This window comes from Leopardus geoffroyi, chromosome A3 (assembly GCF_018350155.1).
Source record: "Leopardus geoffroyi isolate Oge1 chromosome A3, O.geoffroyi_Oge1_pat1.0, whole genome shotgun sequence".
NCBI classification, from domain to species: domain Eukaryota; kingdom Metazoa; phylum Chordata; class Mammalia; order Carnivora; family Felidae; genus Leopardus; species Leopardus geoffroyi.
Window position 1 is genome coordinate 81,327,224 of NC_059336.1, and position 20,566 is coordinate 81,347,789.

Sequence of the window (20,566 nt, forward strand, 5' to 3'; positions counted from 1 at the left end):
AGTATCACAGAACTGAGACTATGTTCTTCCAGGTTCATTATCAGGAGGCATATACAATGTTGACTCATTCCATTCCTGGGTTGTTAAATTCTTTCAGTTGGTTAAGATGATACTTGCCTCAGTAAAGTTAGAATTGCGTTCTTTTGAAAGTAATTAGTAGTATTTTATGGGGAGGTATTTTGAAACTATGCAAATATCTTGCTTTTCATCAAATTTTCACTCACTACAGTATCCATTAATAAATTTGCCTTATTATTGCCATGAGGGCTGCCAAAGGTGATTTTCCAATTCCAACATTTATCAAGATTAGTTGGGTGTTCTACTATAAGATAGTGCCTTTCATTCAATCCCTTTAATTATTTATTCATTTACTTATATCAGTGTGCTTTTGATATGCATGGTTTTATCACTCTTTCAACACTTCATTGCTTTCTGGCTCAACAAGCCATTCCCTAAGAAGCCTTGCTTCCTTTTAGTGGAGAATAACATCTAGAAACCAAGATCTGGGCACAAGTGTGTTCATTGCTACTAAACTGTTAGTGCTTCTAGACCCTCTCAGGGGTCAGAGCTAAGAGAACTTTGCAGGTACATACACAAATACGCACATATACATACACATGTAGCCTACTGCTGGTTCAGTGACTGAAAGAACTGTATTTGAATTCCAGTCTTTTAAAAAATATACATTTATTTATTTGCTTTGAGAGAGAGTATGTGCATGCAAGCAAGCGGGGGAGGATGGGGCAGAGAGAGAGGGAGAGAGAGAATCCCAAGCAGGCTCCACACTATCAGCACAAAGCTCCATGCAAGGCTCAATCCACATACTGAGAGATCATGACCTGAGCTGATACCAAGGGACAGACACCTAACCGAGTCACCCAGGAGTCCCCGTATTTCTAGTCTTAAAATTATCCAAAGAATAAGGTTTTGATGATTGTACAATAGTTTTGAAATGACCTCACAAGAAAAAAAAAAAAAAAAAGCCTAGTGGAGGTAACAGAAGACAGTAAGCAAGAAGATATTCACAAGTTTGAGAAAGTGTCATGCAGAAACTGTCATATATGCAAAGCATAATAACAGGTATTTTGTCTCACTGAAAAATGGTATTATTTAATAGAATAACCATCACAATGTGGAATTTTAAAAATTCTAACACACTGCAAGTAAGATTCACCATTGACTATAGATTCTTCAAAAAAGAGTCAAAAGACACAAAGGCCATATACTGTATAATTCCATTTCTATGAAAGATACAGACTGGACAAATCCATAGAGACAGAAAGGAGATTAGATGCCAGGGGCAGGATGGAGGGAAAGATGAGGAGTGACAGCTAATGCATATGGGATTTCTTTTGCAGGTGACAAAAATGTTCTGAATTAGATAATAGAGATGATCACTGAATTGTACACTTTAAAAAAGTGACTTGTACGGTCTGTGAATTTTATCTCAATAAAAAATGGAGGGTGGGGCACCTGGGTGGCTCATTTGGTCAAGCATGAGACTCAGAATTTCGGCTCAGGTCATGAATCTCACAGTTTGTGAGTGTGGCCCTGCATTGGGCTCCCTGCTGAGAGCACGGAGTCTGCTTGGGATTCTCTCTCTCTTCCCCTCCACTACTCACTCTCAAAAATAAACTTAAACTAAATTTTTTTAAAGGAAGGACCAATAATGCAAAACTTCCTAACAGCACACCAAATGTTAACTTTTGAGGATTCTCATGTTGCCAGACTTTCTGAGACTTTTCCATAGACCAAACACAGACGACAACCTGTGAAAGACAATCTTGCCATTTAGGTAGAAATGTGCTTTCATCAGACAAGGCCAACTTGTCAAGAATATAATTAGAATTTTCCATTTTTCACTTCATTAGTTGTCAGAAGTCTAACTTAGCATGGTAATCTCTTTTGTAGTATTTGAACATGTAGGCATGCTTTGGAGCTTCACTGTTAGAATTCTGCAGACTGAAGTTTTTAGAATATTTGGTTCAGCAGATGTGCAGTACATGTTTTGGGCACTCTATGCCAACACAGTCTCAATCTTAGCCACAGTCCCTGCCTTGCTGGCATCTCCCAGTACTAGGCTTATTATAAACTATGCCCAATGTCCTTGAGTTTTTCATTTAGTTGCTAATGTTTGTGGGGAGTCTCCTTCTTATAATAGGAGGTGAATATTCTTACTGTCATCACGAACTTGATTTCAGCCAACCAAGAGCACAGTTAACTTTCTCTTCAATGTTTACCATCTTCAATTAAAAGGACTGAAACAAAAAAAAATTAAAATTTTGCTATTCAAAATTCATAAAAACATGAGTATAAAAGAAATTCAAATAATTAAACTTTCAAATGATATGTTGTTAAGTCTGCAGAAGTTATACTTCTGAAGCACTAAGACTTCTGGGGCACTCTTAAGTTACATAAAATCAAAAATTTTCTTTTTCAGAAAAAAAAAAAAACCTGGAAAACAAACAAGAAATATAATACTTGTTTGGGTAGACAACCAAGTGTAAACAAGCAATAGCCTAATTAAAGATGACTTAACTGATCGTTTTTTAAATCTAAAAGTTTCGATGAAAAGCATCCTCCAAAGCTAAAAGAATTGAGTTAATTAACACTCGTCATTGAGAAGAATCCACTTAAAAAGAAAAAAAACAACTTGGGAGAAGTGGCTAAGGATTAGAAAAATTCCATTGGGACAGAGAATGTTGAAGGTAGCCTTACACCAGATTCAGTGATGCTAAAAACTTTATACCCATGGATCTAACTTTTAACTCTAAAAAAGTAAAAGGGAAAAATTAAGATAATTTTTTAAAAATAAGATTACTAGGCAATGTGTTTTTGTTTTTGTTTTCATTTTTAAGTAATCTCTACACCCAAAGTAGGACTCGAACTCATGACCCCAGGATCAAGAGTAGAATGCTTTTCAACTGGAGTACTGACTGAGCCAGCCAGGTGCCCCAGCAACATATTTTTTTTTAATAGTCTGATCAAGGAACAAAACAAAGTGTAGAAAGTCTCTCAAGTTTCATATAACACATGCCTATTAGGTGGTGACAAATTGGTTCCATAACTTCATTTGTAAGTGTTATCAATGAATAAGAATTATCCGAAGAGTTTTTTCAAAACTGATTGTAGGGCCAGTATTAGCTAAATATATTCAGCCATGACAGATGACTGGCTGAAGCAACTATCAATAAATACCCAATAAACCAAAAAGGAAATAACAGACCTAGTTAAGGTCTCTTAAAGAGCAGCTAAAACAATCAAGAGTATAGTATATTTATATAAAAAAGACCAAAAAGATAAGACTACTTCTTTCTAGAATGACAAAAGTAAAATGAAATAGGATTTATCCCAAGGCTTGAAGGCCATGAACAGGCTGAGTATGGAATGATTATCAAATTCTAAAATATTAAACACTTCAACCTTCAGTTGAAAAAGACAAACAGCACAGGAAATATAGTCAATGGTATTGTAATAGTGGTGTATGGTAACAGATGGTAGCGGCACTTGTGGGGAGCATGGCATAACATACGGACTTGTCCAATCACTATGCTGTTACGCCTACAACTAATATTACATTGTAAGTCAACCATACTTCAATTTAAAAAAACCAAAAACCTGCATCCCTCAAAGCTTGTAGGAGACTGTTTTAAGATCTCCCCAAAAAAGTATTTTTTTTTTAATGAGCACAAACCTATTAACTTGTTGTTATGAGTACATGACTAAAATACAATTAAGTTCAATAAGGGTTTGAACAAATATATCAATGACCATTGGTCAGAACCAATAAAAAATGTGCTGGAAGACAAAGAAATATTCAAACCCTGTAAGATGAATTATAGTAAGACATCTAGAAGCCACTGAAGAAAACAGGGTATCAGTGGTTTAAGTATTGTGCCTACATTGACTTTACTTCTGAATAACTCACTTAGTCCAATTAGTGTCTTGCTCACTGTCAAGTCTTAACATTTAAGAAAATTAATTATATTATATTGCTAGGTAACCTAAAAAAGCAAGCAGGAAATCAGTATATAAAACAAAGAATCCCACATTAGTTACACATCTAATTTTTTTTAAAGATGTTAGTCCTTTTTTTTAAAGTCTTTAGTTATTTACTCATTTAAGTAATCCCAAACTTGGGGCTCAAACTCACGACCCCAAGATCAAGAGTCACCGACTCATCTAAGTCAGCCATGTGTCCCAAGCGTCTATTTTTAAAAAGCATTAAATTCTATTACAGTTTATACAACTAAAGAGAAAAGTTGCAAATCTGAGCATGTTGAATAAAAAAACTACAAATACAATTCAAAAGTTAACAAAGAAGGTTGATCAATCAAAAACCTGAGCTACTTTTAACACCTCCCTCTCTCTCACCACCCATGGTTACAAATACAACCACCACCCAGGCTCGTCTACTCTGTGTTTTAAATATTTCTGAATGTCTAATTCTCTCCATCTCCACTGTCATCATCATCTGCCACCTCTACAACTGATTACAGCCTCCTCAACGAATCTATATTTTATACCTTCTCTCTACTACAGGTAGATCCTTTAAGATGTAAATGGATCCTGCCCCTCTCCATTCTCAAATCCATCCCAATTCTCATTTGTTGTCCTTCACTTGGCCTGCAAGGCCTCGCCTGTATCTCTTCTAATTTCTCCAATTTCACTGTTCCTGCCTTGCTAAACTTCGGACTCTGGATTCTCTTAGGCCCCCAGCACACCAGGCTCTTTTCCATGTGAGAGTCCCGGCACACGATGACCCCTGTAGGGAATGCTCCTCTAGTTATTTTGCTTTTATTGTGCTTAAATATCAGTTGCTAAAAGGGGCTCTCCTCAGTCCCTCCATCTCAAGGAGACACTCTCTTGCTTTTATCACGTTCATCGCCCATATTCTTTCCCTTCAGAACACTAATAACAAGTTGAAATTCTATACTTGTGCATTTGTTTTATGTCTCTAACCCCTACTAAACTCAAGTTTCTTAAGGGCAGAGATCACATCACTTTAGCAGCTGATTGTATGCCCAGTGACTTGCACAGTGTCACACATCTAGTAAGTGTTTAAATTTTGGACTAAGTAAATTTTTATTCATAAGTAGGCTTTCAAAAAGAGCTGGAAGTACTAAATTTAAGTGTATAAACAGGTCTCCCATAAAAGATAAATGACAGCTTTTTCCATTTCCATTACAGGTAGAATAAGAATAATGATAGCTAACACTTACTGAATGTTTACCATGTTTCAGGTAAACGTTACATAGATTACATAGATTAATTCATTGATCCTTACAATAACCATATGACGTAGTTTTCAGATGAGGAGCCGAGGCCAGAAGGGATAAAATAACTTGCACAAAATTTCACAGACATGAGAGAGTTCGGAGTTTTGAAACTGGGCAATGTGGTTCAACCACTATGCTTTCTAGAATATAAGGTAACAAGTTAAACTATAACATAACTAGTTTAGGGGCTCAGTCAGTTAAAAATCTGACTTCGGCTCAGGTCATGATCTCAGTTTGTGGGTTCGAACCCCACATCATGCTTTGTGCTGACAACCTGCTTTAGATTCTGTGTCTCCTCCCTCTCTCTCTGTCCCTCCCCCACTCGTTCTCTTATTTAATGTTAAATAAACATTAAAAAAAAAAACTAGTTTAAATTAGAAAACAGGAAGAAGTCTCTGACTATGGAAATTACTAAGTAGATTCCTGAAGACAGCCCTTTTCCAAAGAGCTTTAAAAATTCCATAACAGCTTCTCATGTGTAGTAGGAGACATGTACAAAAATGTATATGGTAGCAATGTCTGAAATAGTTAAAAATTAAAAACAACCTAAAGGTCACTAATATAGAGAATGAATAAAGTATATAGCAGACAACAACATGATTGATTCTCAACTATGTTGAGCAAAGGAGCAAGTTTAAGAAAAATATACATTGTTTCATTTACACAAAATGTAAAAATGATCAAAATTAAACACTACACTACTTAGGATATAAATGAGAAATCTATGAAGAAAAGCCAGAGAATAACTCAAAACTCAGGATGCTTATCTCTGGTGAGGAAGAACGGGAATGGAATTGGGAAGGGACCTATAGGTGGTTGAGAAGCACCGGTAATATTCTAGTTCTTAAATGGAGGGAAGGGGGGGTACACCTGTATTACACATTTTTTCCTTTATGCCTCATATATGTTATGAATTGTTTCACATATATCTAGACAGAGCTATACTATGTCATCTATGCAAAGATCCAGCTGGACAGAGAGAAGCCCAAGGAAGCCCCAAGATTTTAAGTGTTGTCCTATCAGATAATGAATACCACTCAGCTTCCTTCCTTCTTTATCTTTGATGTTAGGGCCTTATACCCAATTTCTTGATTACAAACATTTGCTAATTCACATGGACGAGGCATAAGTGCACTGGAGATATCACTGACATAAAAAAGCAAAAAGATAGTTTTAAAAAAACTACCACTATCTGTGATGACTAATACCCCCAAAACTCTCTACCTTCATGGTATTTGCTATATCCTGGTTGATGTGGCTAGCAAGCATATTTTCAGTTTAGTCAGTGGTCCTTCAGAGTGGAAGTATCCCTAATGAGTAGTTCAAAAAGACCCTTCAGACTCTCTCACATGCCTTAAACCTCAAGTGTCTATACATAATAATGATCACTCAAGGTAACACAAGAAAAGGGGTGGGGATGTGGCAGAGTGACTCCATGCCCCTCTCTTAGTTCCAGACCATTTTTTACCACTTATCTCAATGTTCAGCAACAAACACAAACCACAGAAATAACTGGGTGATGACGCGAAGATCATAATTATCTACAAATTTTGCTTTTAGCAAAACATGATTAATCTCACTGACTTGATACAAATATTACAAATGTGAACTTACTAAAACAGCTGCATAAATAAAATACCACTTTTGTTTTACATATTGCAATAAAATGAAAATTTTAACTTGGAAAAAAAAATTCTTTGCTATTTAACAAAAAAAGTTTGAAAACATAGCTATATCATGCATTGCAATACAGAAATGGCAGAAGACACAATGTGGAATTTTTTATGAAACTGATACACAGAGGGCATTCAATATAAGTTTATGTCCTTCCCCACCAAACAGTAGCCTGATTTTTCTCTCTTCCCCATGAGTCACCAATGAAACACCTATGTTTCCCTATGAATTACCAATGTTTCCCTCATTTTTCCTCGTTCAGGCTGTAAGCTCTTGCTTTCCCGTCAGATATATTGAAAGAGGGGCCACAAAAATAAAGGGCCAAGGGACAAAATAAAGCCAAAGGGCAGAGAATTTGGGATAGGAATTATCTGCCCAAGAGATTAACCAGGGAGATACACCCAGGTAGATGATCATTATCAAGTTAACACAGGAGAAAGAGAAATATATATATTATGTATGAGGAAAAGAAAATGCCAAGAATATTAGAAATAGGAATTGAAGGTTTCTCATATTTCATATTTTTAACAAATACTTTACCTTTAATTTAGGTTTTTGGGGGGTTTTTTTGGTTTTTTATTTTTTTGGAATGAGAGAGAGGGCGCAAGTGAGCAAGGGACAGAAAGAGAGGGAGAGAGAGAGAATCCCACAAGGGGCAGAAAGGGAAGGAGAGAGAGGGAGAGAGAAGCAGGGCTCACCTGAACCAGGGCTCAAGCTCACGAACCATGAGATCATGACCTAAGCCGAAGTCCAATGCTTGACCAACTGAGCCACATAGGCAACCCACCTTTAATTTAGTTTTATTCATATACTCTACTTTATCTGCAATATGGTGGTAATAAAGCTTAATGCAGGTTTCATTTTCTGAGGAAATATAATATAGTAGCTAGGAGCACAAGCTCTAAAGTCAGGTATCCCAGGTTCAAATTTTGCCTCTGCCACTTACTAGCTATGATACCATGAGTAAATTATTTAATACCATACCATGCCTCAATTTCCTTATTAACCCTATTAAGGTTGTTGTAATGAATAAATGTGATAATGTATGTGAAGAGCTTCACATGATGCTGATATATAGCTCTCAATAAATTTTAATAATTATAATTATTATTTACCAGAGAGTTTCGGCATTATTTCAGTACTTTTTACAGGCTGCTAGTATTTTCCACTCTGCCATTTAAAAATTTTATCTTATGTTTGAGATCTAATCACTTAAATACATTTGTCATTCTTTTTTAAAATCTGAATGCAGCTGCATGCCAGCATATTAAAAACTGCTAACCTCATATTTTAGCAATCCCTCTGCATTATTTTTTAGTAGTTGCTCTAAAGATAGCAACATACATCCTTAACCTTTCAGTCTACTGAGAGTTAATATTGTACCACTGCATGAAAATGCAAGAGCCTTGCAATTTCCCTTCCTCAACATTATGCTATAATCACTGTAGGTATTACATTTACATATGCCATAAACCTCACAATACAATGCTAAAACTTTTACTTTGAACAGTCACATGTGTTTTAAAAGAATTGGGGAATAATAAATACATTTACCCACATACTTCCCATATTTGGTGCTCTCTATTCCTCTGGAAAATCCAAGTTTCCTTCTGGTATCATTTCACTTCAGCCTGAAGAACTCCCTTCAGCATTTCTTGTAATGCAGGTCTGTTGGCAATAAAATCTCATTTTTGTTTATGCAGTGTTATTCTCCTTCCAAGTGTTGACTCCCCCCTCCAATTCTGCCTGCTTATGGTCACTCTCCAGTGCCTTCAGAGTTGTGGGGTTTTTGTATTTTGTCCAGAATTTATAATGGTTTTCTGCAAGAGGATTAGTTCAATACGAGCTACTCCACTATTACTAGAAGCAGCTAATATTTTAAGATGCCAGAAAAGTTTTAAATATTCAAAGGATATTCTTGGACATGTGACTCTAAGGCAAAAGATAGATTACAATACTTCAAAATGATATATTTATAGTTATCACTATTATTCCATAAATTGACTCATGGGGTCTCTTAGGTTATAATTCAGCAAACCAATTATTTCAGCATTGTTTCTATTTTTCCCACATAGAATAGTAACTTTGTCCTATGTAAATTTGATAATGATCATATAACTAGAAACATAATCATGTACTTGGTTGTTTCTTCTAGGGTTTTGTTTTGGTTTTTGTTTGCTTAATAAACAACAGAAACCAACTACAGTTAACTTTAGCAGAAAAGAAACTTATTGCAAGAAAATCAGGTAGATCAGGTAGATCACACAATCACTGGAAGCCCAGAGACTCAGACTCCAGAGAAAATCAAAGAAGGCAAGGTAACACGAAAATCCTAAGCCACAAACCCGCCCCATAGCCCTGAGAACCCACTGAATACTCATCCCCCCTCTCCACACTCATACTACTGAAAGTACTCTGCCGCTGCAGCATCTAATCTAACTAATTAAACATCCATCACTCCCTTAAGAGTCAATATCCTAAGCAGGACTATCTGACTGGCTCCCAGCCTAACTGCCAGGGATATATATAGGTGGAGCTTACCTCACCATGTTTGGTATTCCTCAAAATGAGAAGGGTATGTAACTCTAAGTTCTAATGTATTATTATTAATTATAAAATGGAAAATATAATGACTGGCAAGGGAGCAAACATCAGAGCAAAATCATACAATATGAGGATTTTGTAAATATAACATGCCATACTTGCTTCATTCATGGTTCGGTGCTTCTAATTATTTTGGAGTTAAAGTTATACCCAATTTAAAATGTGATATACAGAGCTTTAATTTATAAAACAAATAAGGCAAGGAGGAATTAATTCCATTTGAAGAGAATTCTTGCTTTTAAAAGTATTCATTGCTGGACTCCTTCAAATAACTGACTCCTTTATTACAATTAAAATAATGTTAGATTTATAAAAACCCTATTTTCTTCTACTTTTTGAAGCAGGACATGGATTTTAACCATTCAACTTTTGCATTTACACCCAGAGCTTCACTTTATTGATTTAGAGATTAATGCATTTTTGAGTGCCTGCCCTCACAGAATACTAAACTGAAATAGGTGGATATGAAACAATTTCTCTATTGCAACTACTAAAATCAAGTTAATATAAATTACCAGAGATGAAAACAGTATTGAACAGTATTCAATAAGAAAAAATTGTGAAAGACTGAAATTTAATGGGTGTCTTGACTAGCTCAGGCATTTGTCATTGACTAGACTCTTTCATAACTCTGTAGAAAGAGAAATTAACTTATAGAAATGGATAATACAAATATTTCCCACCCATTGAAATGCAAATTGGTCCTGATGATTGTCCCGTGGATACTGATCAGTTTTATCTGTTCTGCATTCACTTGTACATTCATTTCACTAGCCCTTATTTGATAATAAACATGTGGTACGTTGAACTGACAACAATATCATATTAATAATTAATGAGTTACATGTAATCTTTGACATATGTTCATTTTATATTTTCAAAAAAGTCACAATCACATTCTCTTTTAAATTGTATCCTTTGACGGGGCACCCTGCTGTCTCAGTCAGTAGACCCTGCAACACTTAATCTCAAGGTCCTGAGTTCAAGTCCCATGTTGGGAGTGGAGCCTACTTTAAAAAAAATAAAAGGGGCACCTGGGTGGCTGAGTCAGTTAAGCGACGGGCTTCTTCGGCTCAGGTCATGATCTCGTGGTTCGTGGGTTCAAGCCCCTCATCGGGCTCTGTGCTGACAGCTCAGAGCCAGGAGCCTGCTTTGGATTCTGTTTCCCTCTCTCTCTACCCTCCCTCACTCACACTCTGTCTCTCTCACTCTCAAAAAATAAATAAACAATAAAAAAATGTTAATAAAAATAATATATCCTTTGACAACAGTCTGCTTAGTGGAGGGCTAAAATGAGAAAACAAACATACACAACTGCCACCAGTAATTCTATATAGCACAACCTTAAAAAATATGGCAAAGGAAGTTCTGCTTAGAAGATGACTGCTGTAACTAAAAAGACTTATAATTACTGATATAATTATTTCTACATATGACACAATAGAAATAACCTAGAAATGCTAGAAATGCACTGTTCTCCACTATAGACAGTATGTCTATCTACCTTTCTCTCTCTCCATATATATATATATACATATATACACACACACATTACACATATCTATACACTGTAAACACACAAACATACCTTATAGTGTACATACTGTATATTATAAATTATCTTTTAAATGTACTCTATAAATATATAGTATACAGTACATATAGACTAATACTACCATATATAGCATACAACATATAGTTTGTGTACATATGTATATGTGCATATATATCCTATAGACAATATAAAAACTTAGAACTGTGCTAATATTAAATGAATGATCATTTCCATCACTTAGAACTGGAATTCAGAAAATAACTATGAATCCTCAACTCCTGTATTGTAATTTTTCACCTCACTGTTTATTACAATGAGAAGCATGATTCATAATTTGGCATTGAGAGCTTATTTTCTTTTTACAGGTACATAATTAAATACTTTTCTCTTTTCAATTAGACATAGGTTAAATATCACAAGTTAATAGCTTTCTTATAATCAACTTATGATAATAATAAAATCAGATTTTCACAGCCAGGAAAGATCATGTTCTTTTAAAGCCTTCATTATAAGGTAGTTCCACAATTCAGTTTCAAACATTCTTAACTCATTTGAAATAACAGTAACCAAAATGTTTTTTTAAAATCCTTTGGCAATCTATTCAGTATGGTAACTTCATTCATTTTAGATACACATTTCAAACTTTTAAATTTAATCCTACCTAGAGAGTAACTTCCAAAGTGCTATTTCCCAAAGCCAAAACCCAGACTTCATGTCTCTAGAATAATCTTGCCTTGTAGTAGTTTCAACTTCAGTAAGTCTATATGCCCTTCCCAAAGTAGTTCTGGCTGGCCTGGGCTTGTTGTAAATAGTTGGTTCCGTGAGACAGTTTTTTAAAATGTCAACACATCTAACAATTCACACAATATACAAGGAACGTATTGTACTTTAAAATCAAGATGTGTTTCCTCTTGTGAAATAAAGTTAATCATTTGGGCGAGTCCACTTAAAAAAAATTGGATAGTTTTTTGTTCTCTAGAAAAGAATTGAAAGGGTATCTCATCTCACCCCCCCATCCCATTCTGAGCAAGACCTAGAGATCAAATGTTCTTTGTATGACAGAAAAGACACATATCATTAAAGGATGCAAACCTGAAAAATCTAACAGATAAGCCTATGAGAGTCCCAAAACTGTTCTGTATTTTTAATATCTGAAAATAATCAAATAATTTTATGTTAAATACAAATTTTCAAGCACCCTAGCATAGCCCCTCTAAAATTTTAAACAAATATACTTGATATGAAAAATAGCATTTTATCCAAATATCAAATATTATTATATTATTTGAATAGCAAACACAAACAGTCCTAATCCCAATCACAGACTCTATTGTAAAATGTTAATGTATTTAAATTTTTTAATTATACATGGAATTAACTGAAATACTCCACTTTAAACAATTAGTTATTAATATTTTAGTCATATTAAATAAAGAACACATGAACAAGTGAAATTCAATGCAGCAAATTTTCAAAAGCAAATTATACAAGTAGGAAGTCTATTTGGGTTTCTGGAAAATGTTAAGGACAATATTCATAGTGCTGAATAGGGGTGCCTGGGGTGGCTCAGTTTTGGTTAAGCGTCTGACTTCAGCTCAGGTCATGATCTCATTGTTCTGGAGTTCAAGCCCCACGTCAGGCTCTGTGCTGACAGCTCAGAGCCTGGAGCCTGCTTCAGATTCTGTCTCTCTCTGTCTCTCTCTGCCCCTCCCCCACACATGCTCTGTTAAAATTAAAAAATGCTCTGTTAAATTAAAAAAGAAAAAAAAAAGAAAGTGCTGAATAGCTCTTTTTAAGGAAAATACTAAATGATGATGCTATCACAACACAAAAGTATAAGGAAATATACAGTTATATTTATACCTCTTAATCAGGTCAAATTAATCAGGCACATTAATTAACAGCCATGCTTTCATGATACATTTAGTGAATAATACAAGGTATTAGATTATTGAAAATCCTTGTCCCAATTTCATACCAATTTGTAGCATTATTATTATTGACAATAAATTGAAACATCACAATGTTCTGAAAAGAACTCAGAAAGTAAATCACTTAGCTTATATTGCTTACAGACAGAGTAAGGTTGTGTTCTGGCAGGATGAAGAACCAAGATACAGATACATATTGCAAACTGTATCCATAGAAGCCACTTAGGGAAAATGCCCTCTCCAACAACCCTACTACAAGGGGAGCTAACCACCAGATATTCCTATGAAAAGGAATGTGCTCTGAAAATCATGACTCTATACATAAACCTGAGTGGGCTTGAGACTGGGAATGGGCACCTGATATAGTTTGAAGATTGATAAGCAAACTCTGATGGTTCTGGTAGGGGAATCTCTGCCCAAGCAACAATGGTGATAACTTTTCATGCCTCTGCTCTTGTCCCCTCCCCCCTCCCCTCCCTCTCTCTTTTTCTCAGCAATATGGATATACCAGACAGTTAAGAGTAGCAAGAAAAGCAAAAAGATTTAAGAAGTCAGGTTATTGGTGGATCTGTGAACTCCTAAAGGTAGATGAACAGTTAGATAATCAAGAATCCATAACCTTCTGAGATTCTAAAATGACTTATCAGTTCTATCCTCCATGACGCTCACATAATCGTCCAATTTATTTCTGTTTGGAAAAAGAGAGAGTGGTCATAAAATCTCAGCTTGACTTTCCCTGGGTTACGCAGGGGTCTTGCCAAATTGCTGTGATTTGTCCTTTTCTTCTTATTATGCGTATCCTTACAGTATAGCTTCAAAATTACAAAGCATCTGAGATAATCTCCGTTCCTAAAAAACCAAGAGTGCTAAATAAAAGACCTTTTTGGCTTTGATTTTAGCTCATTTTCTCTTACTAAATCATGCCAAGTTAGAAAAAAGTCATTATCATTTACTTAAAGAAAAATAAACCCTCGAGGTACTAACTTAATCCACTGAAGAAGAATCCACAAATCTACACTAATTATATAGATCAAATAGATAATGAGAGTGATACTGTGATATAATAAATACTTGGTTTTCATCACAGGTTCCCTAGCAAAAGAGCTTCTAAAACTCTTGGAGTTTCCTGAGTGATAAGAGTGCCTTTGGTATACTAATGATTCTTGGCTGAGGTACTCCTAAGATAGCTTCAGGATGGGTGCTGGTCACCAGAAAGACCAAGGCATGATTAAAGGGTTCAAACTTTCAGCCCCACATCAGGATCCCCAACGAGGCAAGAGAGGCTAGGGAATGAGTTAATCAACAGTGGCCAGTGATTTTACCAAGCATCCCTACATAATTAAACCTCTATAATAACTACAGGGTTCAGAGAACTTCCAAGTTTTTTAATACATCCAGGTGCTGGAAGGGTGACATGCCCAGAGAAGGCATGAAAGTTCCATACCTCTTGCCTCATACCTTGCCCAATACATGTTTTCCATTTGTCTGTTCCTGAGTTGTATTCTTTAAAATAAATCAGTAATAGCAAATAAACCATCTTTCTGAGTTCTATGAGCCATTCCAGCAAATTACTGAACCCAAGGAGGGGTCATGAAACCTGTGATTTATAGCCAGTTGGTAAGAATTATGGCAGGTCTGGACTTCTCTGAAGGAGGCACAGGCTTGTGTGACTGACCCCTTAACCTGAAAGGTCTTGCTAACTCCAGGTGGTGTCAGAATTGAACTGAATTGTAGGACACTCAGTTGGTGTCCACAGAGAACTGGGTAATTGGTGTAGAAAACACAAACATTTGGTATCAGAAGTGTTGGTAATAAGAGCAGATGAGAGACAGAGAAATATATAAATAAGGGAAAACTTAAACTTATAGTATAATGGCATCTAATATATGTTGAAGAAATGACAAACTTTGTCATCATACTAATAACAGAGTCAGGAAATAATCATCAACAAGAGCTAAAACTACCGGTTAAATTTTGATGAGAAACAGGATTTTAACATACAAAGTATGTCCCCACAGATTACTTATTAATTACAAAGGGAAAACATGTAATTTTACAGTGGAAAATCTGATGAACAATACCTTAATCAAACTACTATAATTAGCATCACAAACAATAAGACAAACTTATGTAATGTCCTCATAAGGCCACAACATCACTTATGCAGTATTCCTGGAAAAAATACATAACCTGAATTTAATTAAGAGAAATTTCAAACTAACCTAAACTGAGGGACGTTCTACAAAATAACTAACTTATTGGCTTATACTCTTCAAAAACATCAATGTCGTGACACCTGGGTGGCTCAATTAGTGAAGCATCTGACTCTTGATCTTGGCTCAGGTTATGATCTCACAGTTCATTAGATCAAGCCCCGTGTCAGGCCCTGTGCTGACAGCACGGATCCTGCTTGGAATTCTCTGTCTCCCTCTCTCTATACCCCTCCCCCACTCACTCTCTTCCAAAATAAATAAATAAGGTTTTAAAAAAAAGTCAATGTCATGAAAGACAAAGAGAATTAATGAACTGTTCCAGATTGTAGGAAATTAAAGAGACACAACACCTAAATGCAATGCATGATTCTGTACTAAAGAAAAAGTGCTGGGGCGCCTGGCTTGCATGCAACTCTTGATCTCAGGGTTGTAAGTTGAAGCCCCATGATGGGTATGGAGATTACTTAAAAATTTAGAGATTACTTAAAACTTTTCTTAATCTCCTAATTGTTTGGTGGTTATAGGAAAGAATATCCCTGTTCTTAGAAAATATTCACTCAAGTGGGGCGTGGGTGGCTCAGTCGATTGAGCATCCAACTCTTGATTTCAGCTCAGGTCATGACACCAAGGTAATGGGATAGGGCCCCACATTAGGCTCCACACCAAGCATAGAGTCTGCTTGGGATTCTCTCTTTCTCTCTCTCTTCCCCTCCCCTAATTGCATATGCTTGCCCTCTCTCTTTCTCACAAAAGAAAAAAAAGAAAGAAGAGAAGAGAAAAGAAAAGAAAGAAAGAAAATATTCACTGAAGAATATAGGAGCATAAAAGTGCATGATGTCTACAACTTACTATCAAATGGATCAGAAAAAAATAACATTTGGAGGCAAAGTAAAGAAAGAGAGGGATAAGCAGTGTAATAAAGCAAATGTGACAGGATGTTAATTGGTAAACCTGGATGAGAGGTCTGAGAAGATCTTGTATTATTCTTACAAATCTTCAATAAATTCAAATTATTTCAAAATAAAAAGACTTTTAAAAATAGCTGAGCCTATAAGAAAAGGAGTTCTTGTTTACCAAAGAGAATGTACAGTGAAGGAAACAATCAAAACTAAAAAAGACAACCTATTGAATGGAGAAAATATTTGCAAATGACATATCTGATAAAAGGTTGGTATCCAAAATATACAAAGAACCAATACAACTCAACACCTAAAAAATAAATAATCCAATTAAAAAATGGGCAGAAGACATGAAGAGATATTTCTGAAAGAAGACATACAGATGGGCCAACAAGCACATGAAAAGATACTCAACACCACTTATCATCAGGGAAATGCAAATCAAAACTACCCTGAGATATTACCTCACACCTGTCAGAATTGCTAAAATCAACAACACAAGAAAGAACAGGTATTAGAGAGGATGTGGAGAAATAGGAACCCTTGTGCACTGGTGGTAGGAGTGCAAACTGGTGCAGCCATTATGGAAAATAGTAGGGAGGTTCCTCAAAAAGTTAAAAATGGAACTACCCTATGATCCAGCAACAGCACTACTGGGTATTTACCCAAAGAATACAAAACCACAAGTTCAAAGGAATACGTGCACCCCTATGTTTATCTCAGCATTATTTACAATAGCCAAACTATGGAAACAGCCCAAGTGTCCATCAATAGATGCGTGGATAAAGGGGTGGTGTATGTATGTGTGTGTGTGTATGTATATACATACACACACACACACACATATGGAATATTACTCAACTATAAAATAAAATGACAATGCAAAAACATCAATAGAGCTAGAGAGTATATTGCTAAATGAGATAAATTCAGAGGAAGACAAATACCACATGATCTCACTTACATGTAGAATTTAAGATAAAAAACAACAACAACAAGCAAAGGAGACAAAGAGAGAGAGACAAACAAGAAACAGATTCTTAACTATAAAGAATAGACTGATGATTGCAGGCAGGGTGCAGGTGTGGGGGGGGGGGGGATGGGTAAAATAGGAGATGGGGATTAAAGAGCACACTTGTCTCCTTGCCCTGGCAGGGCCCCTCCTTTCCATAATTTTACTTGTGACCATTGGCCCCTGTATACTAAATACCCTGGTACGTTTTATTGAAAACACTGTTGCTCGCCAAACTGCAGCATGTATCTTAGCCCTCCGAGGGTATCAACCCCCAGGGCTAAAAAGTGATGCCTAATAAAAGATTTTTTAAAAGGCATCAAAGGGGTGAATGTTGGGAAAATAAATAAAGTTTTACACCTTAAGATAGCCAAGGGGACTAAAACAAGCCCTGGTCTCTAGTTTGAAGACCCTTCTTCCGCGTTATTCTTGCCCTGTTTGCCACGCATGTGAAAACCTGCCACAGATATGGAAGTTGACAACTATAAATTACCCTTCCCCCGCTTTATTCGGAGCTCAGATCTTTGGAAAAACGGTCTCCTCTGAGCCCGCCAGTGTTAAATAAATCTCTGATCCACCAAGATCTCCAAGTGCCACTTGGTTTTTCCACCAGCGTTCCAGCCTGGTTCCATAACACCTTCTCTCCTGACGGACTGTGCCCAAAACTTATCTGTTTCCCCCCAACTTTAGACTGGCAGGCAAATAGTGAGGCTTCTCCCCAGGAGATTCTAGCTTCTGCTATTGCCACCATTACTTCTGGCCACCCATATACATATACATACAAGACTTATGAGCAGCATTGTATTGTTTAAACTTATGTTTTACAATCATCTCAGCCACTATTTCTGGAAGACTGTTATTATGGAGATTTATACCATATATTGTGGTATACTTGTGTCATATTGTTCTTATATTTTAGTTGGTTCTCCTTTTGGGGGTTTCTTTTCTATTGTTTTATTTCTTAATGCAGTCTTTAAATTTGCATACCTAAGACACTGTGGAAGAAAAGGTTAGTTTTACATGTGAATGGCTTGAAAATAATGATTTTAGTTAGCATTTATTAAAATAAATAAAAGAACTCCTGTGGGTTTGTGTGGAAAAAAAAAAAAAAAAGAGCACACTTATCACTAAAGGGGCAACCAGGTCAAGATGGCCTTAATCCTTAGGAATAAACATAACCCAGTTTCTTAGGGGTCAGAATTATAACTAATGAGACTCCACCTTATATAACGAACTCACCAGAGAAAAGGTGATTTTTTCTGAAGATATCCAGCCAATTGGTTTCAGATATTGAAAAAAAAAAAAAAAGAAAGAAAGAAAGAAAAGAATAAACCAAGTGCCCCTATCTCCTCCCATTTCTCTGGCAGATGATGGGGGTTGGTAAAGCAGGAGAAATAAGAGGAACAAAAATTGTAAAAACAAAAAATAAAATGAAAAATGAAAGTAAACATGGGCTGGATTCGAAATTTAAAAAGCTAAAACAAGCAAAAATGACCTTTTCATAAGAACATTACACAATATAGTACCTATATAACATGGAAAGCCACTTTGCACTACAAATCACTTTTGCACAAAAAATTAAAAGAAGCAGAACAAACATAAAAATCAATTAAGGCCCAAAGTAGGGTTCCATTACCTTTGAGGGGCCTGTTCTTATCTAAACACTGACTTATGTGGGTACTGTTAGGCTGCCTAACAAACGGTATCTTTTATTCTCACTTGAGTCAGTTTGGAGAATGATTTCTCCATTTTAGATTGCAAGGAAAAGTTAAACAAGAGGAGTAGAATGTTCTTCCACTTAGAAAATAACCCAACCCATCCCAGTGCCTAAGGTTGCTAAGGCCTGCTATTGGCACACTGGCTTCCAAGGAGCTCTCTTGGCTGTACCAGACACCAGCTGTTGGGTTGTAGGTGAGGCCAAAACTCCTGGGAAAAGCACTCACCATTTCCAAATGCTCCCATCAGGAACAAGGCAGACATGGGGAAAACCAGCACAATGCCTGGCCCATTAAGAAGGAAAAAAAAAAAAAAAAAAAAAAAAAAAAAAAAAAAATTGCTGAACTTGCAAGAAAAAGGAGTTCTTATTTATCAAAAAGAAAGTAGGAACTAAAAACAAAACTGGTAGGCATATGAAGCTGTGTTAAGAGAGAGAAGGTAAGGGGCGCCTGGGTGGCGCAGTCGGTTAAGCGTCCGACTTCAGCCAGGTCACGATCTCGCGGTCCGTGAGTTCGAGCCCCGCGTCGGGCTCTGGGCTGATGGCTCAGAGCCTGGAGCCTATTTCCGATTCTGTGTCTCCCTCTCTCTCTGCCCCTCTCCCGTTCATGCTCTGTCTCTCTCTGTCCCAAAAATAAAATAAAAACGTTGAAAAAAAGGAAAAAAAAAAATTTAAAAAAAAAAAAAAAAAAAAAAAAAGAGAGAGAAGGTATGATACAGAATGGGGAAAATCAGGAAGAGTACAGGAAACAACTTGGGTTAAGGAGACAGTGCTGAATGACTAGAGAGAACACAATGGTTACAATTCTCTAGAGAAGAAACAGCCACACAGAGAGAGAACTCCAGACCTTCAGACAGTTCCTCTTGAGAATTCAGATGAGTACTGACAGTATATGCACATCAGAAAAGTTCACAAGACCAGGGGAAAGAAAGGCCAGAAATGATTAAAGATAATAGTGCTTGGCATTCATATGAGGCTAGGAATAGTACCTACTCCTACCAGCCTGACAGAAAAACTTTGTGATTTATAGTAATTGCGTAGAGTATCCAGAAAGGTCTTACCCCAGGAATGAAAAAGTATTAGCCCTAGGCTGAATACTACTCAGTCCTAATAAATCTTAAAAGTAAGTCCTGAAGGATTGAACTGTTTCCCAATATTTAACTGCATCCCAGAAAAAAGTTCAAAATTATGTATAGAAAAATAAAAATATCCAACACCCAAAAATATAATATTCATAGCATTTGGCATTCAATACAAAGTTACCAGGCATCCAAAGAAACATAAACATATGATTCAAGGGGCGCCTGGGTGACTCAGTCAGTTAAGCGTCGGACTTCGTCCCAGGTCATGATCTCATGGTTCATAAGTTGGAGCCCCGTGTAGGACTCTGTGCTGACAACTCAGAGCCTGGAGCCTACTTCGAATTCTGAGTCTCCCTCTTTCACTTTCCCTCCCCCATTCTCTCTCTCTCTCTCTTTCTCTCTCTCTCAAAACAAACATTTAAAAAAATTTTTAAATATGATCCAAAATAAGAAGAAAAATCAGTCAAAACTAACTCAACTCTGACAATTATAATGAAGAAACTAGAACATTAAAATCATTATTAAAATGTATTTCATATGTTCTAAAAATTTAGCAGGCATGAAAGATATAAAAAAGATCCAAATCAGGGTGCCTGGGTGGCT

The 20,566-nt window shown here is 36.2% G+C and overlaps 1 protein-coding gene across 4 annotated transcripts in view; it reads right to left on the reverse strand.

The window, feature by feature from the left end:
• The window catches only part of LOC123580849 (WD repeat containing planar cell polarity effector), a 387,009-nt gene that overhangs the window by 344,791 nt on the left and 21,652 nt on the right, over positions 1–20,566 (reverse strand). The window contains exon 2 of one of the 4 annotated variants that reach the window (XM_045446221.1): positions 8,516–8,621. The exons of the other annotated variants lie outside the window; for them this stretch is intronic. The gene's annotated coding sequence lies outside the window, so the exon portion shown is untranslated. The remainder of the gene's footprint in view (positions 1–8,515; positions 8,622–20,566) is intronic. 4 annotated transcript variants of the gene reach the window in all.